This window comes from Microcaecilia unicolor, chromosome 8, assembly GCF_901765095.1.
Source record: "Microcaecilia unicolor chromosome 8, aMicUni1.1, whole genome shotgun sequence".
In the NCBI taxonomy this organism is placed as follows: Eukaryota; Metazoa; Chordata; class Amphibia; order Gymnophiona; family Siphonopidae; genus Microcaecilia; species Microcaecilia unicolor.
The window spans coordinates 232,742,782-232,756,593 of NC_044038.1; the positions used below are offsets into that span (position 1 = coordinate 232,742,782).

General features: G+C 43.2%; 1 long non-coding RNA gene across 1 annotated transcript in view; it reads left to right on the forward strand.

Moving 5' to 3' along the window:
* LOC115476108 overlaps window positions 1-13,304 on the forward strand; it is a 28,449-nt gene extending 15,145 nt beyond the window's left edge. The window contains exon 4 of the long non-coding RNA XR_003943136.1: window positions 11,927-13,304. This is a non-coding gene — a long non-coding RNA (uncharacterized LOC115476108). The remainder of the gene's footprint in view (window positions 1-11,926) is intronic.
* The last annotated feature ends 508 nt before the right edge of the window (window positions 13,305-13,812 follow it).

Sequence of the window (13,812 nt, forward strand, 5' to 3'; positions counted from 1 at the left end):
GTCCTAGCATTGGAGCCGACTCTGTGGGTGCTGTGGGTGCTTGAGCACCCCCAATATTGAGAAAATTCCTTGTATGTGCCCAGGGAGGGGTTATTTCCATTGGGCTTAGCACCCTCAATAATTTTGAGTAGTTTGTTTATGTGCTGAGCTATTCTATCCCCTAGCTAAGGCCCCCTTGCAACCTGCAGTACACCATAATATTTGAGCCATGGGTTCCCACAATATTAATCATTCAATATTGTTCTTCCTGAACTCTAGTTGAAAAGTAATGAAATGTATTCTCCAGGCTACACTTGAACAGATGTTAATTAATAAATCTCACCTTAACCAAGCTCAAAAGCACCGAAACAAAATGCTGTATATGGCATGAAAATGAACCGAGCTGCATGTTCCCTTTAAACTTAGGTATATAAATATTTTTTTTTGCCTTGGAAACGAAGGTTGCCAAGGAACTACCTGATACAGTGTTCTAAATTTAAAATGCCAGATTATTATTGAAAGCAGGAGATATACAGCAGGTTATCACAAGATAATTGCACCGTTTATCCATTATTAGGTAGAGAACATAAGACACCTCTCCAGGGGGGGTGGGAACAGATCAACTTCAGGTAACTGCACACCCTGCTACTGCTGTTCAGAAAATGAAGCTAAAAATATAAAAAAAATAAATAAAGGGTATATTAATACAAAAGCTATTCATATTTAAAAAAATAATCACGTTCCAGTTGAGATGTGAATGCAAAGGCTGACTTCAGAATAGGGAAGGCGGGTATCTGAAAAGTAAAAATAAATTTAATATCCACTTTGTCTCCACCTAGCCAGTGTTTAAGTTTCCATAAGATCTTTATGTACTTGAATGAGTTTTTAATGTATTTCCACAGGGAAATTAAGAATGATTCTATTTGGCAAATTTGGGGTGTGCTGAAAAATGTCTTGTGGCAATGTAGGCGGGTTTTGGGCGCGGGCCAATCCATATTTTAGCGCGCCTGTAAAAAAAAAAAAAAAAAGCCCTTTTTAAAATTTTTGCCGAAAATGGACGTGCGACAAAATCAAAAATTGCCACGCGTCCGTTTTGGGTCTGAGACCTTACCGCCAGCCACTGACCTAGTGGTAAAGTCTCACGCGGTAACCGGGCGGTAATGAGCTACGCACGCCAAATGCCACTTGACACACGCCGGAAAATAAAAGATATGGTTTGGGTGCGCACCAGGAATGAAATTAGCGCAAGGGCCACGTGGTGGCCGCGTGGTAACTCCATTTTGACGCGCGTTGGACGTTCTGTGTTGTATGTTGTGCTGTCACTCCATTTTACCTCTGAGGCTTTTTACGAGATTGTGATGCATGTGGTTCCCCTTTTAAATTTTTGATTGATGGAGGCTTTTAGAAGAACACACGTAATTTATTTCATAGTAACATAGTAACATAGTAGATGACGGCAGAAAAAGACCTGCACGGTCCATCCAGTCTGCCCAACAAGACAAACTCATATGTACTACTTTTTGTGTATATCTTACTTTGATTTGTACCTGTGTTCTTCAGGGCACAGACCGTATAAGTCTGCCCAGCACTATCCCCGCCTCCCACCACCGGCTCTGGCACAGACCGTATAAGTCTGCTCAGGACTATCCCCACCTCCCACCACCGGCTCTGGCACAGACCGTATGTCTGCCTAGCACTATCCCCGCCTCCCACCACCGGCTCTGGCACAGACCGTATAAGTCTTCCCAGCACTATCCCCGCCTCCCAACCACCAACCCCGCCTCCCAACCACCGGCTCTGGCACAGACCGTATAAGTCTGCCCAGCACTATCCCCGCCTCCCAATCACCGGCTCTGGCACAGACCGTATAAGTCTGCCCAGCACTATCACTATTTCAGCATTTATAAAGTGACTTAAATAAGAGCCCTAATGAAGATCATATAACAAGTCTGAAATTTTGGCAATGTAATTGAAACAAGCAATACATATAAGTATATTATTTTGTTATTTATATAGGAGTTTCTGCCTGCTGTAGACCATTCATTTAAAAGATGAGGCTGGTTGGCTGAATTATCAGTGCGTTCTGTAGTTGAAATTTCTGTGTAGTGGCTTGCCAACTAATTTGGCAGCACCTGCTTTTCAATTACTGCTGCACCTCACCATGAATCTTGTGAGACTCTTCTTGGATAGAATTTTGAGCTACTCCACTTTTTACACTGAGCTAAATTTGATATTCCTGAGCCGGTGAGATATCCTTGACTATCTTCTGCATGCAAAAATAATTCAGGCATTCCATAAACAGCTCAAAGTAAAAACTGGAATAACTTAAACTGTGCTTTGCTTTTGGGCATCTTGAAATTCTCTCTTGAGCCTGTTTACCACTGAACCTTACACAACTGTCACAGAGATCAGGAATTAGTAAGTGATCCCTTGTGCTGATCCGAAGACCAGCTGTCAGAAACCCAACATATCACCTGCAGCGACTGCTGTTCCCCAGCAGTTGAGCCGGGCGGCCAGCAGGACTTAAGGAGTCGGGCAGTGAGACAGTCTCAGACAAGAAGAGGAGGCAAGCTCAGATCTGGCAGAAGTCAGGTCAGGCGGCAATCCAGGAGAGGTCAGGTCCAGGCAGTTATCAGGGCAGGCGGCGATCCAGCAGAGATCAGGTTCAGGCAGTGGTCAGGGCAGGTGGCGATCCAGAAGAGGTCAGGTCCAGGCAGTGGTCAGGGCAGGTGGCGATCCAGCAGAGGTCAGGTCAGAGCAGGTGGCGATCCAGGAGAGGTCAGGTCCAGGCGGTGGTCAGGGCAGGCGGCGATCTAGCAGAGGTCAGGTCCATGCAGTGTTCAGGGCAGGCAGCAAACCAGCAGAGGTCAGGTCCGGGCAGTAGTCAGCAAGGAAGAACAGCAATGAGAAAAATGCACCAGACACCAGGAAGATTGTAGCTGAGGCAATGAAGTAGTGAGAAGTTCCTGGTTTTAAAGTGAAGGCGTCTGACGTCAGAGTAGGCGCGCTAAAGTGTAGGCGCCGGAAATTGCACAGGGGGTGGAAACTACTGCCGGGCTCCTGTGATATGTCCGGATTGGTGCATGGCAAGGCCATTAGTAAAAGGGTCCCTTAATGCCTCGGCAGAGCTCTGTCAGTGTAATTTAATTTCATGATTTTTCTTAACTTTCTACCAGACTAGTCTAGATGCATGGATTCTTGCCACCCTGCCAACAAATGGAGCCATAGAACATGGCTTTTCCAGCAAAGTGGTGCAGCCCTGCAACTTACCAGTATATTCTATCTTCAGCAGATGGTGGTATATCTAGGCAATGAGTCCATTTTGTTAAGCAGATTGCTTTAATTTCCTATATTTCTTGGGTTTTCCGAGTTGGGTTGGCTATGCAGTGTAACTAGCAATAAAGTATCATATCTGAAGGAGGGAAGGGGAGATATTATTTTGCATTCACATAGCAATTTCATTGATAGGGCAATAATTTTATTTTTAAAAAAACCCCATTTAAACTACATTAATGACTTCTAAAGAGTATGTAGAAGCATAAGAATTGTCTGTAATACAATGCAATATCAGTATCAAACAATTCTACTTCTCTATCCTGTTATCATGCTGTTTTTTGATTAAAGAATTCATTTTACTATTTGATTTTCATAATTGTACGGCCTGATTTATTGCAGGGCCCATCCAATCATTCACCATGGCGTGTCTGATATAAATAGTGTCCTGTTTAGAAGAATGACTTTTCCCTGCTTGCCGTTAGATCTGAACAGGTTTAAATATATTTCTGCAGGGAATTATGAATGATCCTAATTGCCCAAGTTAACAAACTTCCCACTGTCTGTTGCTGGCAGAATGTGTTAGAAGGCATGTTTTTTTTAAAGAGACCATATATTTTATTTCACAGTTTTTATATTGCTGTAAATGAGGACACTGCATAAAAAATAACATGCAAATACAGTTCATCTCTACCATGAGAAACCGTCTGGTAGCTACCTTGAGGCTCTGGAAATGGAAGTAACAAAAGCAGAGCTTGAACTCGTGTCTTATGTTTCACAACCCAACTCAACCACAGAGCCACTTCTAATGAGTGGGGGAGTGGCCTAGTGGTTAGAGCACCGATCTTGCAATCCAGAGGTGGCCGGTTCAAATCCTGCTGCTGCTCCTTGTGATCTTGGGTAAGTCACTTAACCCTCCATTGCCTCAGGTACAAACTTAGATTATGAGCCCTCCTGCGACAGAGAAATATCCAGTGTACCTGAATGTAACTCACCTTGAGCTACTACAGAAAAAGGAGCAAAATCCAATTAAATTACTTGAGATTCTGTTGCTACTATCTGAGATTTTACATGGAATGTTGCTACTATTTCAGATTCTATATGGAATGTTGATATTATCTGAGATTCCACATGGAAAGTTGGTCTACATGGAATGTTGCTACTATTTGAAATTCTGTTGCTACTATTGAAGATTGTACATGGAATGTTGGTAGTGGAGGAGTGGCCTAGTGGTTAGTGCAGCGGAACATGGAATGTTGCTACTATTGGAGATTCAACATGGAATGTTGCTGAGTGGAGGAGTGGCCTAGTGGTTAGAGCACTGGTCTTGCAATCCAGAGGTGGCCGGTTCAAATCCCACTGCTGCCTCTTGTGATCTTGGGCAAGTCACTTAACCCTCCATTTCCTCAGGTACAAACTTAGAGTGTGAGCCCTCCTGCGACAGAGAAATATCCAGTGTACCTGAATGTAACTCACCTTGAGCTACTACTGAAAAAGGTGTGAGCAAAAATCTAAATAATAGACTAATGTATATTTTTTTTTCTACAGTGTATTTTCTTTTTAATTCAAATTTTAGCCTGCTCAATCAATCATTTATCAAATTTTCCCAGCAGCAACCAACAAGTAAAGCATCACAAATGATGCATGTTGACAAACAAATGAAACATCAATATAATGCATATTAAAATAATACAGTTATATAATATATAAACACGGATATAAACATTAAAAGTCATTCCCTAGGTAAAGAAAAAGAAGCAGATAAGTAAATTATTCTTAAATGCCATGAAAATAGTAATATAGTAAATGACAGCAGATAAAGGATCAGCATGGCTTAAGTCTGCCCAGTAAAATGGTTGGTCTCTAGCCATCACTCTGTTTATTATTATTTATTTAGATTTTGCTCACACCTTTTTCAGTAGTAGCTCAAGGTGAGTTACATTCAGGTACTCTGGATATTTCTCTGTCCCAGGAGGGCTCACAATCTAAGTTTGTACCTGAGGCAATGGAGGGTTAAGTGACTTGCCCAAGATCACAAGGAGCAACAGTGGGATTTGAACTGGTCACCTCTGGATTGCAAGACCGGTGCTCTAACCACTAGGCCACTCCTCCACTCAGCAACATTCGCTGGCGAATCATCAATAATAGCAACATTCCATGTAGAATCTCAAATAGTAGCAACAGAATCTCAAATAGTAGCAACGTTTGATGTTCCACTGTACTAACCACTAGGCCACTCCTCCACTAGGAACATTCCATATAGAATCTCCAATAGTAGCAACATTCCATGTAGAATCTCCAATAGTAGCAACATTCCAGAATCTCAAATAGTAACAACATTCCATGTTCCACTGCACTAACCACTAGGCTACTCCTCCACTAGCAACATTCCATGTAGAAGCCTGCCCTTGCAGATCAGCAATGCGGCCGCACAGGCTTCTGTTTCTGTGAGTTTGCGCGGCCGCGTTGCTGATCTGCAAGGGCAGGCTTCTACATTACTACTACTTATCACTTCTATAGCGCTACAAGGCATACGCAGCACTGTACACCATACATGAAAAGATAGTCCCTGCTCAAAGAGCTTACAATCTAAATAGGACAGGCAAACAGATAGACAGAACAACTAAGAGGTAAGGGAATTAAAGAGGTGGTGATAAAAGGGTACAGGGCAAGTGAGTAGTGGTTAGGAGTCAAAAGCAGCGTTAAAGAGGTGGACTTTTAGCCTGGAATTTGAAAACGGCCAAAGACGGGGCTAGACGTACAGGCTCGGAAAGTCTATACCAGGCTTGAGGTGCAGCGAGATAAAAAGAAAGGAGTCTGGAATTAGCAGTAGAGGAGAAGGGGACAGACGAGAGATTTATCCACAGAACGGAGTACTCGAGGGGGGGCGTAGGGAGAGACAAGAGTGGAGAGAACTGATCTCCGTTGTGTGGAAACGTATAGGCTGTGACTGCTGGCAGGTGCAGGTCCACAGAAAACGAGAGTTGACTCTTCCAGCAGCACTGAAATGTAGTCTGAGAGGTTTGAGGATGATCAGAAGTCAAGTCTCCTTCAATTGAAAGGAAGTTCTGGAATGAGGGGCATAGGATGAAGGGAAACAGGGATAAACTCTGGAGTAATATAAGGAAATAACTTCTTTATGGAACGGCTTCCGAGTGGAGGTGGTTGAGAACACTATATATCTGACTTCAAGAAAGCATGGGACAAGCAAATAGGATCCCTAAGGGAGAGGAAGGGATAATAGATGGTTTGGTTGGGCAGACTGGATAGGCCGTGTGGTCATTTATCTGCGTTCATTTTCTGTTTTTTTTATCTATGCCTTTGTGGTGGAGATTGTGATAGCTCGATGGGTCAGTACTGGCTCTGCTGGAGAGGAGACCTACATTTACCCTATAGTGAGAAAGGGCAGATCTTCTTATCTATAATGGCTTGGAGAAACCTGTGTTGGCATTTCTTTGACTGAGACGTAGCTCCAAACATTTACAATACTGGCAGCGGCAACCCTGTGGAACTTAATGGTGCATCTTGGCATAACATATCGAGCTGTGTACATAAAGTTAGGTTGTCAGTAAAAAAAAAAAAAAAGTTGGCAATACTTCTGAAGGAGCAGAAATCTAGCTAATGACTCAGTTCCAAGTCTGTCACTGAGCTTTGCAGCCCGGGGTTGCCAACGCCTAAGAAACATTAGTCAGAGGTTTTTTTTTATTTTACTGACTGCCAGAAAAGAACGTCTCTTGGACAATAGTGAACGAAGGGGGAGGAGGCCTTCAGATGATAGAAGAAGGTCCTTCCAAACGATGGAAGATTAAATGCATCTCTATTCCCATTTAAAGTGGCTTTATTGGCAAAAAAAGGCCTTGGGTTTTTGATGGACTGGGCCCAATGAATCTTGTTACGCGCCACATACTAAGCAGGAGAAAAGTGATGGTGGAAGCTTCTGGGTGCAGGTCAGAGAAAGGAGGCTGTGTGTGAATGTTGGTTGCAAGGGCCATGTCGGAAGTAGGGGCAAGGTGAGTCTTGTGGTCTAGAGATCTCATTTGAGTGGAGGAGCTAGAGCTGCAAATCCTTTAGGCTAAGACCCATCGCTTTTGGCTCCTCCCCGAAACCAGAGGTTCTGGGAAGACAGAGGTTCTGGGAAGAATGACGTCCAAGTTGACACCAGCCCTTACATTAATGTGTTCTAAAGATTTCTGTGGTCCTCATGAACAGGTCTATTTTTCACCAGCTTTTTGGCCAAACCTGATTGGTTCTAGTGTACTTTGCACATCGAGAACTCGGGGAAAAACCCATCTTGCAGAGCTACATTAAGGGGCCTTCTTTAACTTCTGAAGTGGTCATTGTACAGCCTGGAAGCCTTGAACTATGCAAGAAAATGTGGTTTTATTTAAAAAATAGTCTTTTGTTTCTCCTAAAAGGCACATCAGAGTACTAAATGCCCTATTCTCCTACTCGGGATTTACGTTCTGGATCACAGCATTTCCTGATAATACTTCTCTTCGTTTGGTCCCTCTGACTGATTTGAGGAGATCCATGTTTTCTGTTGCTGGACCAATCCTTTGGAACTCAGTTCCTCTTCCTTTACGCCACCTAGGATCCCATTCAGAGTTTAAGGCGGCACTGAAAACTTATTTTGCCAGACATATGGAATTTTGCCGTAATTTTTGGGGGGCCCTGTTTTTCCCATGGTCCCCTTCCTACTTTGTCCTGTTTTCTTGCACCAGACTATGAAGATGTGGTTGTGTCCCTCAGCCTGTTGGAATATTTTCTCCATTTCTTCTCCTTCCAATGATCATTGGAGTTCCTTTCTTGATTTCTCATATTAATATTTATATTGTTATATTAATTTTATTGTACATTGCTATGATGGTACTCCCTTAGTGGTATAGAGTAAAGCAACTTGACCTTGACCTAGAGTGCTTGTACATAGCTCGAACTTTGTAATAATATAGGGATCACTATAAAATATAGCTTATTATATGAACATTTTTAACGTAGCCTCCCTATGTGGTTCTCCTGTTTCTTCTCTTAAATGTTTAATCCCTTAAGTTATAATTTGTAAACCGCTTGAGAAGCTGGAACTGGGTTCGATTCCCACTGCATCTCCTTGTGACTCTGGACAAGTCACTTAATCCTCTATTGCCCCAGGTACAAAATAAATACCTGTATATAATATGTAAATGCTTTAATTGTAACCAAAGCAGTGGCGTACCAAGGGCGGGGCGGTGGGGGCGGTCCGCCCCGGGTGCACACCGCTGGAGGGGTGCAGAGAGCAGCCGTGCACCTGTCGGCTCCGCTGGTTCCCTGCTCCTTCTGCCCCGGAACAAGTTACTTCCTGTTCCTGGGCAGAGGGAGCAGGGAGCCAGCGGATCCGAGAGCCGCGTGGCTGCCCCCAGCAGCCAAGAATGCACCCGGGGGGGGGGGTGGGTGATGCACTGCGGGGGGGTGGGGTGTCATGCAGCACCCGGGGGGGGGGGGGGGGGTGCGCATCGGCGATCCACTCCAGGTGGCAGCCGACCTAGGATTGTCACTGAACCAAAGAAAGGAGGTATATCCCCTTTTCCTTTTAGATGAATGAGTTACAGAACACTGTGTTACCCATTTAGGTGCCCTCAGTTTCGTCAGATCTATGGCTGATATAAGTGTAGTCGCCTAGTTTTTCAGGTGCGCCGATACCGGGTTACACTGGTATTCTGTAACGAAATCTGTTGTATAGAACAGACTCTCACCACGCTGCGTCTAACGGGGGTTGCAGACATAGAATTACTAAGCACCTTTTCAATATTAGGCCAGTACACTTTAGAAATAATTCCGTTTTTCGAAAGGGTAGTTTTAATTTGTCACTAGGAGATCTGAAGGTTAAATAGTCATTACTGTCTTGTTAAAATTTCCCTGTTACAGCCAAATATCAAATCTATTTTTAGCTGAAATATTCTAAAACCGATCAGGTCTCGAAAAGGAGGTGTGCTGGTTCTTAATAATCCGGCATCATTTCTGTGGGCTACATAACCCCTTTTAATATACTTATTATTATTTATTTAGATTTTTGCTCACACCTTTTTCAGTAGTAGCTCAAGGTGAGTTACATTCTGGTAGTCTGGATATTTCTCTGTCCCAGGAGGGCTCACAATCTAAGTTTGTACCTGAGGCAATGGAGGGTTAAGTGACTTGCCCAGGATCACAAGGAGCAGCGGCAGGATTTGAACCGGCCACCTCTGGATTGCAAGACAGATGCTCTAGCCACTAGACCACTCCTCCACTCTCTGCAAGTTGACCCGCCCCCCCCCCCCCCCCCCCCATGTGTTTTGTGTTATAGAGTTGTAACTGCTGCTGTGTGCAGGTTATGCCCTCTGTTCCTTTTCTTGAAGTATAAAAGTCATTTAACTTTTGGTTTTAGTGAAAATGAGCTGTGCTTTGATTTTATCTTCTTGCTATGAAGCAGTGGTTCTTAGCCAGTCCTCAGCACACAACATGGCCAGTCAGGATTTCAGGATACACGCAATGAAAATGCTTGAGATAAATTTGTGTGTAGTACCTCCATTGCATGGAGATCTACCTTTTGCATATTCATTGTGCATATCCCAAAAACCTGACTGGCTAGGTTATGTCCGAAGGACTAGGTTGAGAATCACTGCTATTAGGAGATCTGTTTGGTTTTTGTCCCCACCACCACCGAAAGGGCATTCCAGTCATCCACCACCATTTCCTCAAGTTCTGTAGCATCCTCCGGTCTTCGAAAAAGGTTCTTTGTTCATTAATACCTTTCCAGTATTGAACCCCTGTACTATACCTGTTCAGTGACAAATTGTCACCTTCTCCTCTCTCCCTTTCCCTCCTATGTAATTTCTTTTTCCCTCTTATTACTTTGAATACTGTATTTTGATGTATTGTTTGCTTAATAGACTATTGTACGCCACATTGACCCTGCCCGTGGGCGGGAATATTGTGGGGTATAAATGCCATAAATAAATAAAATAAGGCATACCACAAGGATCCATCCTAAATACCAGACAAAACTCATACCAGAACTGTACAAAATCGAACTGTCTATTCTTGACTGCTCGAGTTAACCTAACACGACTGAACTTTAACGAAACACCTTGTTTATTTCTCATTACGGCAATGAATCCTCTTTATTTGATTGCCTCTGTCACCGGCATTATAACTATGTATTTCTCATGCCGGAATTGGCGATCGCCATTACGGAGCAATGTAAGCCACATTGAACCTGCAAATAGGTGGGAAAATGTGGGATACAAATGCTACAAACAAACAAATGAAATACTATTTTGGCTGCTGTGTTCTGAACTGGTTCAGGTCTGATGGTCACAGTTTTTTTTGGTCATGCTGCGTCTTAGTAAGTGGTGCCGAGTTTTCAGACATCACGCTGTGGCTTTCTTTCATACCCTGAAGAAAGGCACAGCATGATGGCTGGAACGTTGGTTCCACTCACTAAGACACGGCAGGACCCGGACAACTGCAGCAATCATGACGCCAGCCGCGGAAGCCTAAGAGAACGTAGTACTCCAAGTGGGGTCTCACTGTTCAGGACATCAGATTGAGGAAGAAATATGTTCTGAGCTTTGGATTTTGTTTCACCCATTACTGAAATTGTGTGTTGTTTTTTTTTTGTTTTTAATAAGTGATCAGCATGCACAGGCAAGGGCTATGGTATCTTTGCAGGGTAAATTCTAGGGATCATACTGCTACCCTGTAACGTAACTAGAGGCAAGGCCATATCAGAAGATGTAAGGAAAGAAAGAATGGGGCAGGTGGAATAAGAGGGAGCATTTACACCAAGAGATACATCTACATCCTTTGAGCCTTCAGGTCTCTTGTTTTGCTATACAATTATTACAAAGAAAAGGGAAATTAAACAGATACTACTACTACTAACAAACATTTCTAAAGCGCTACTAGATATAAGCTGAAAATCAATAAGCAAGCCACTTGCAGACATCCGACTGGTAGTGCTATACAAATGCTAATAATAATAATAATAGTTTTTATCCCAGACAGAACTCTTTAAAATCATCTTGGTGTCATTCACAGTAGCGGAGGAGTAGCCTAATGGTTAGGCCTGAAAAACAGGAGAACTGGGTTCAAATCCCAGTGCAGCTCCTTGTTACTCTGGACAACTCACTTATCCCTCCATTGCCCCAGGTACAAAATGAATACCTATATATAATATGTAAACCACTTGGTAACCACAGAAAGGTGGTATATCAAGTCCCATCCCAGCTTCCCTCCCCCTTATGTATTTGGGATACATTGAGGTGGTAATGGGATAGGTTACTTTCAAGAAGTAGGCACTGCCATCACCCTGACTGCTTTCAGTCCATCATTATACATGTGGCAGATGGACTTTGTCACCTTGTAAATTAAATAAAGTTCAGAGAATGAAACATTATTAACACGGACTTGGGGGAAAATCCACTGCTTATTTCTAGGATAAGCAGCATAAAATCTGTTTTACTGTTCTGAGATCTTGCCGGGTACTTGCGACCTGGATCGGCCACTATTGGAAGCAGGATACTGGGTTTGATGGATCTTCGTTCTGTCGCAGTATGGCGACGCTTAAGTTCTTAAAGTTGTCAGTTGAATTGGTAAAAAAATAAAATAAAATTATTGAATTTATGAAATAACCCAGTTCCTATTCCCTACTTTGTTTTTACAGTGTGTTTCGCAGCTTGATCCGCGTGGACCCTGATGCTACCTGGCTCATGTTAAATGAAGTCTATTGCCCGCTCTCCTATGAGGTTCCTCACACCTCGCTCTGCCCAGTGAAACTGAGCGGGATGGGGAAGCAGAGGAACGAGTTTACAGACAACATACTGCAGCTTCTGAAGGAGCTATCTTGAGGTCAGAAAGACCTGTTCGGCAGGAATACTACTGCTGGTCCAGATTTGGTTACGGGAGTTTTTTTCTGGGTAGTCAGTAACTGGAGAACAAGAATACTCCGTAAAAGAAGCATTAATCCACAGAGCATCTGCAGCATCATTTGGTGTCAAACTCCAGATGGAAACCCACGTAGAGCTGAGAGAAGCTGATTGATGAGGGATTGTTCATGAACCTTTCAAGCTTCTCTAGTAAGGCCTTCAGTTCATTAGCAAGGATTCACACCCAAGAGGATAAAGGAACAGGTGCAAACAGCACACAATAAAAGATACCCACTGTGAAAATCCAACAGTTTGTACACTCAGCAGGCCCAAATTTAGACATGTGGCACCAGATTTGAAGGCATCAAATACCCAGGCCAGATCTACTTGATTTACGGCCATAGGCATGCACTGCAGCTTGAAGGGGCGTCACTGTGACACCATGGCCCTTCCTCTGCTACTTTTCCCCAGAGAGCTCCTCCAACCTCGATCTCTGGGATCTGTTATCTAGTCTTGACTATGGTGGCAAAATCGTAAAGCCAGCCCTGGTGCTCAAGGGACTATTGGAGTTCCATGTTTCTTCACTTATAGTAAACTAGTAAAGTTCCCTCACGTAGTTTTATTGTGCTACATTTAAAAAATCATTAAAAGGTGAAAGATGTACATTTTGTAGTGGACTATCTTGAATGCATTCGTAACTGATTTGAAAGACCAACTTTTGCATATATGCGGACTAGTGGGACAACCACATTGCTTCAGTCAGGGTGGAAAACCATGGGATTAGGTCACAGAAAGAAGCACAAGGTGACGTTGATTGAAAAGAAACCAAAGCGGTTGTGACATGCAAATCACAATTGTTGCCAAGTTAGTCTAATTAAAATTTATTTTTTTTCCTATGTATCTGAATGGATTACCACAGCAACCACATTACTTGAAACCATACTGAAACAGTAAACCGTGGTGCTCTTCTCCAGAGGTTCATCCACCCTTCAAGACAGATACAATAAACACAGTTGTAATCCGATGAAGATGATTGATTGTTTGGGCTATCTTTGAGTGTCAGAGGGAAAAGAGCCTGCGTATAATATGCCATAGAGGTCTACAGGACAGGTATATAAGAGTCTGTAACGTGGAGAATAAACGAGCAGATCAAAATGACATCCATAGGATTTTATTAGAGATATCATATATAAGAAAGTTGCTTGACACAGGCCGTGTTTCGCCCAAGAGGTACTCCGTCACTGAAGCTTCAGTGACGGGGTACTTCTTGGTGATTTGAGCACATAAAAGGACTTGCCGTCCGTGCTGTTTCTTTTTCTTCTTTTACTCTTTCTTGTCCTTATATGAGTATTACAATTGTTCCTTTTGGGAAGATACATTTTAGTTGTTCTTTTCAGGAGGATACATTTTAGCCCCTGACGCAGCCCTCTGTGGGCGAAATGCGGCCTGTGTCGGGCAACTTTCTTATATATGATATCTCTAATAAAATCCTTTAGATGTCACTTTGATCTGCTCGTTTATTCTCCATGTTGGATCTTGCGGATCGCTTGCCTTGTTTTATAAGAGTCCGTAAGACAAACTAGTAAGAATGACATTGTCTTTTCCTTCGGAGGCCACCAGTAGATGGAGTTAGGAATCTGCCATGCTGGCTCCAGTGGTTTTCTACACGCTGAATTGCCGGTGC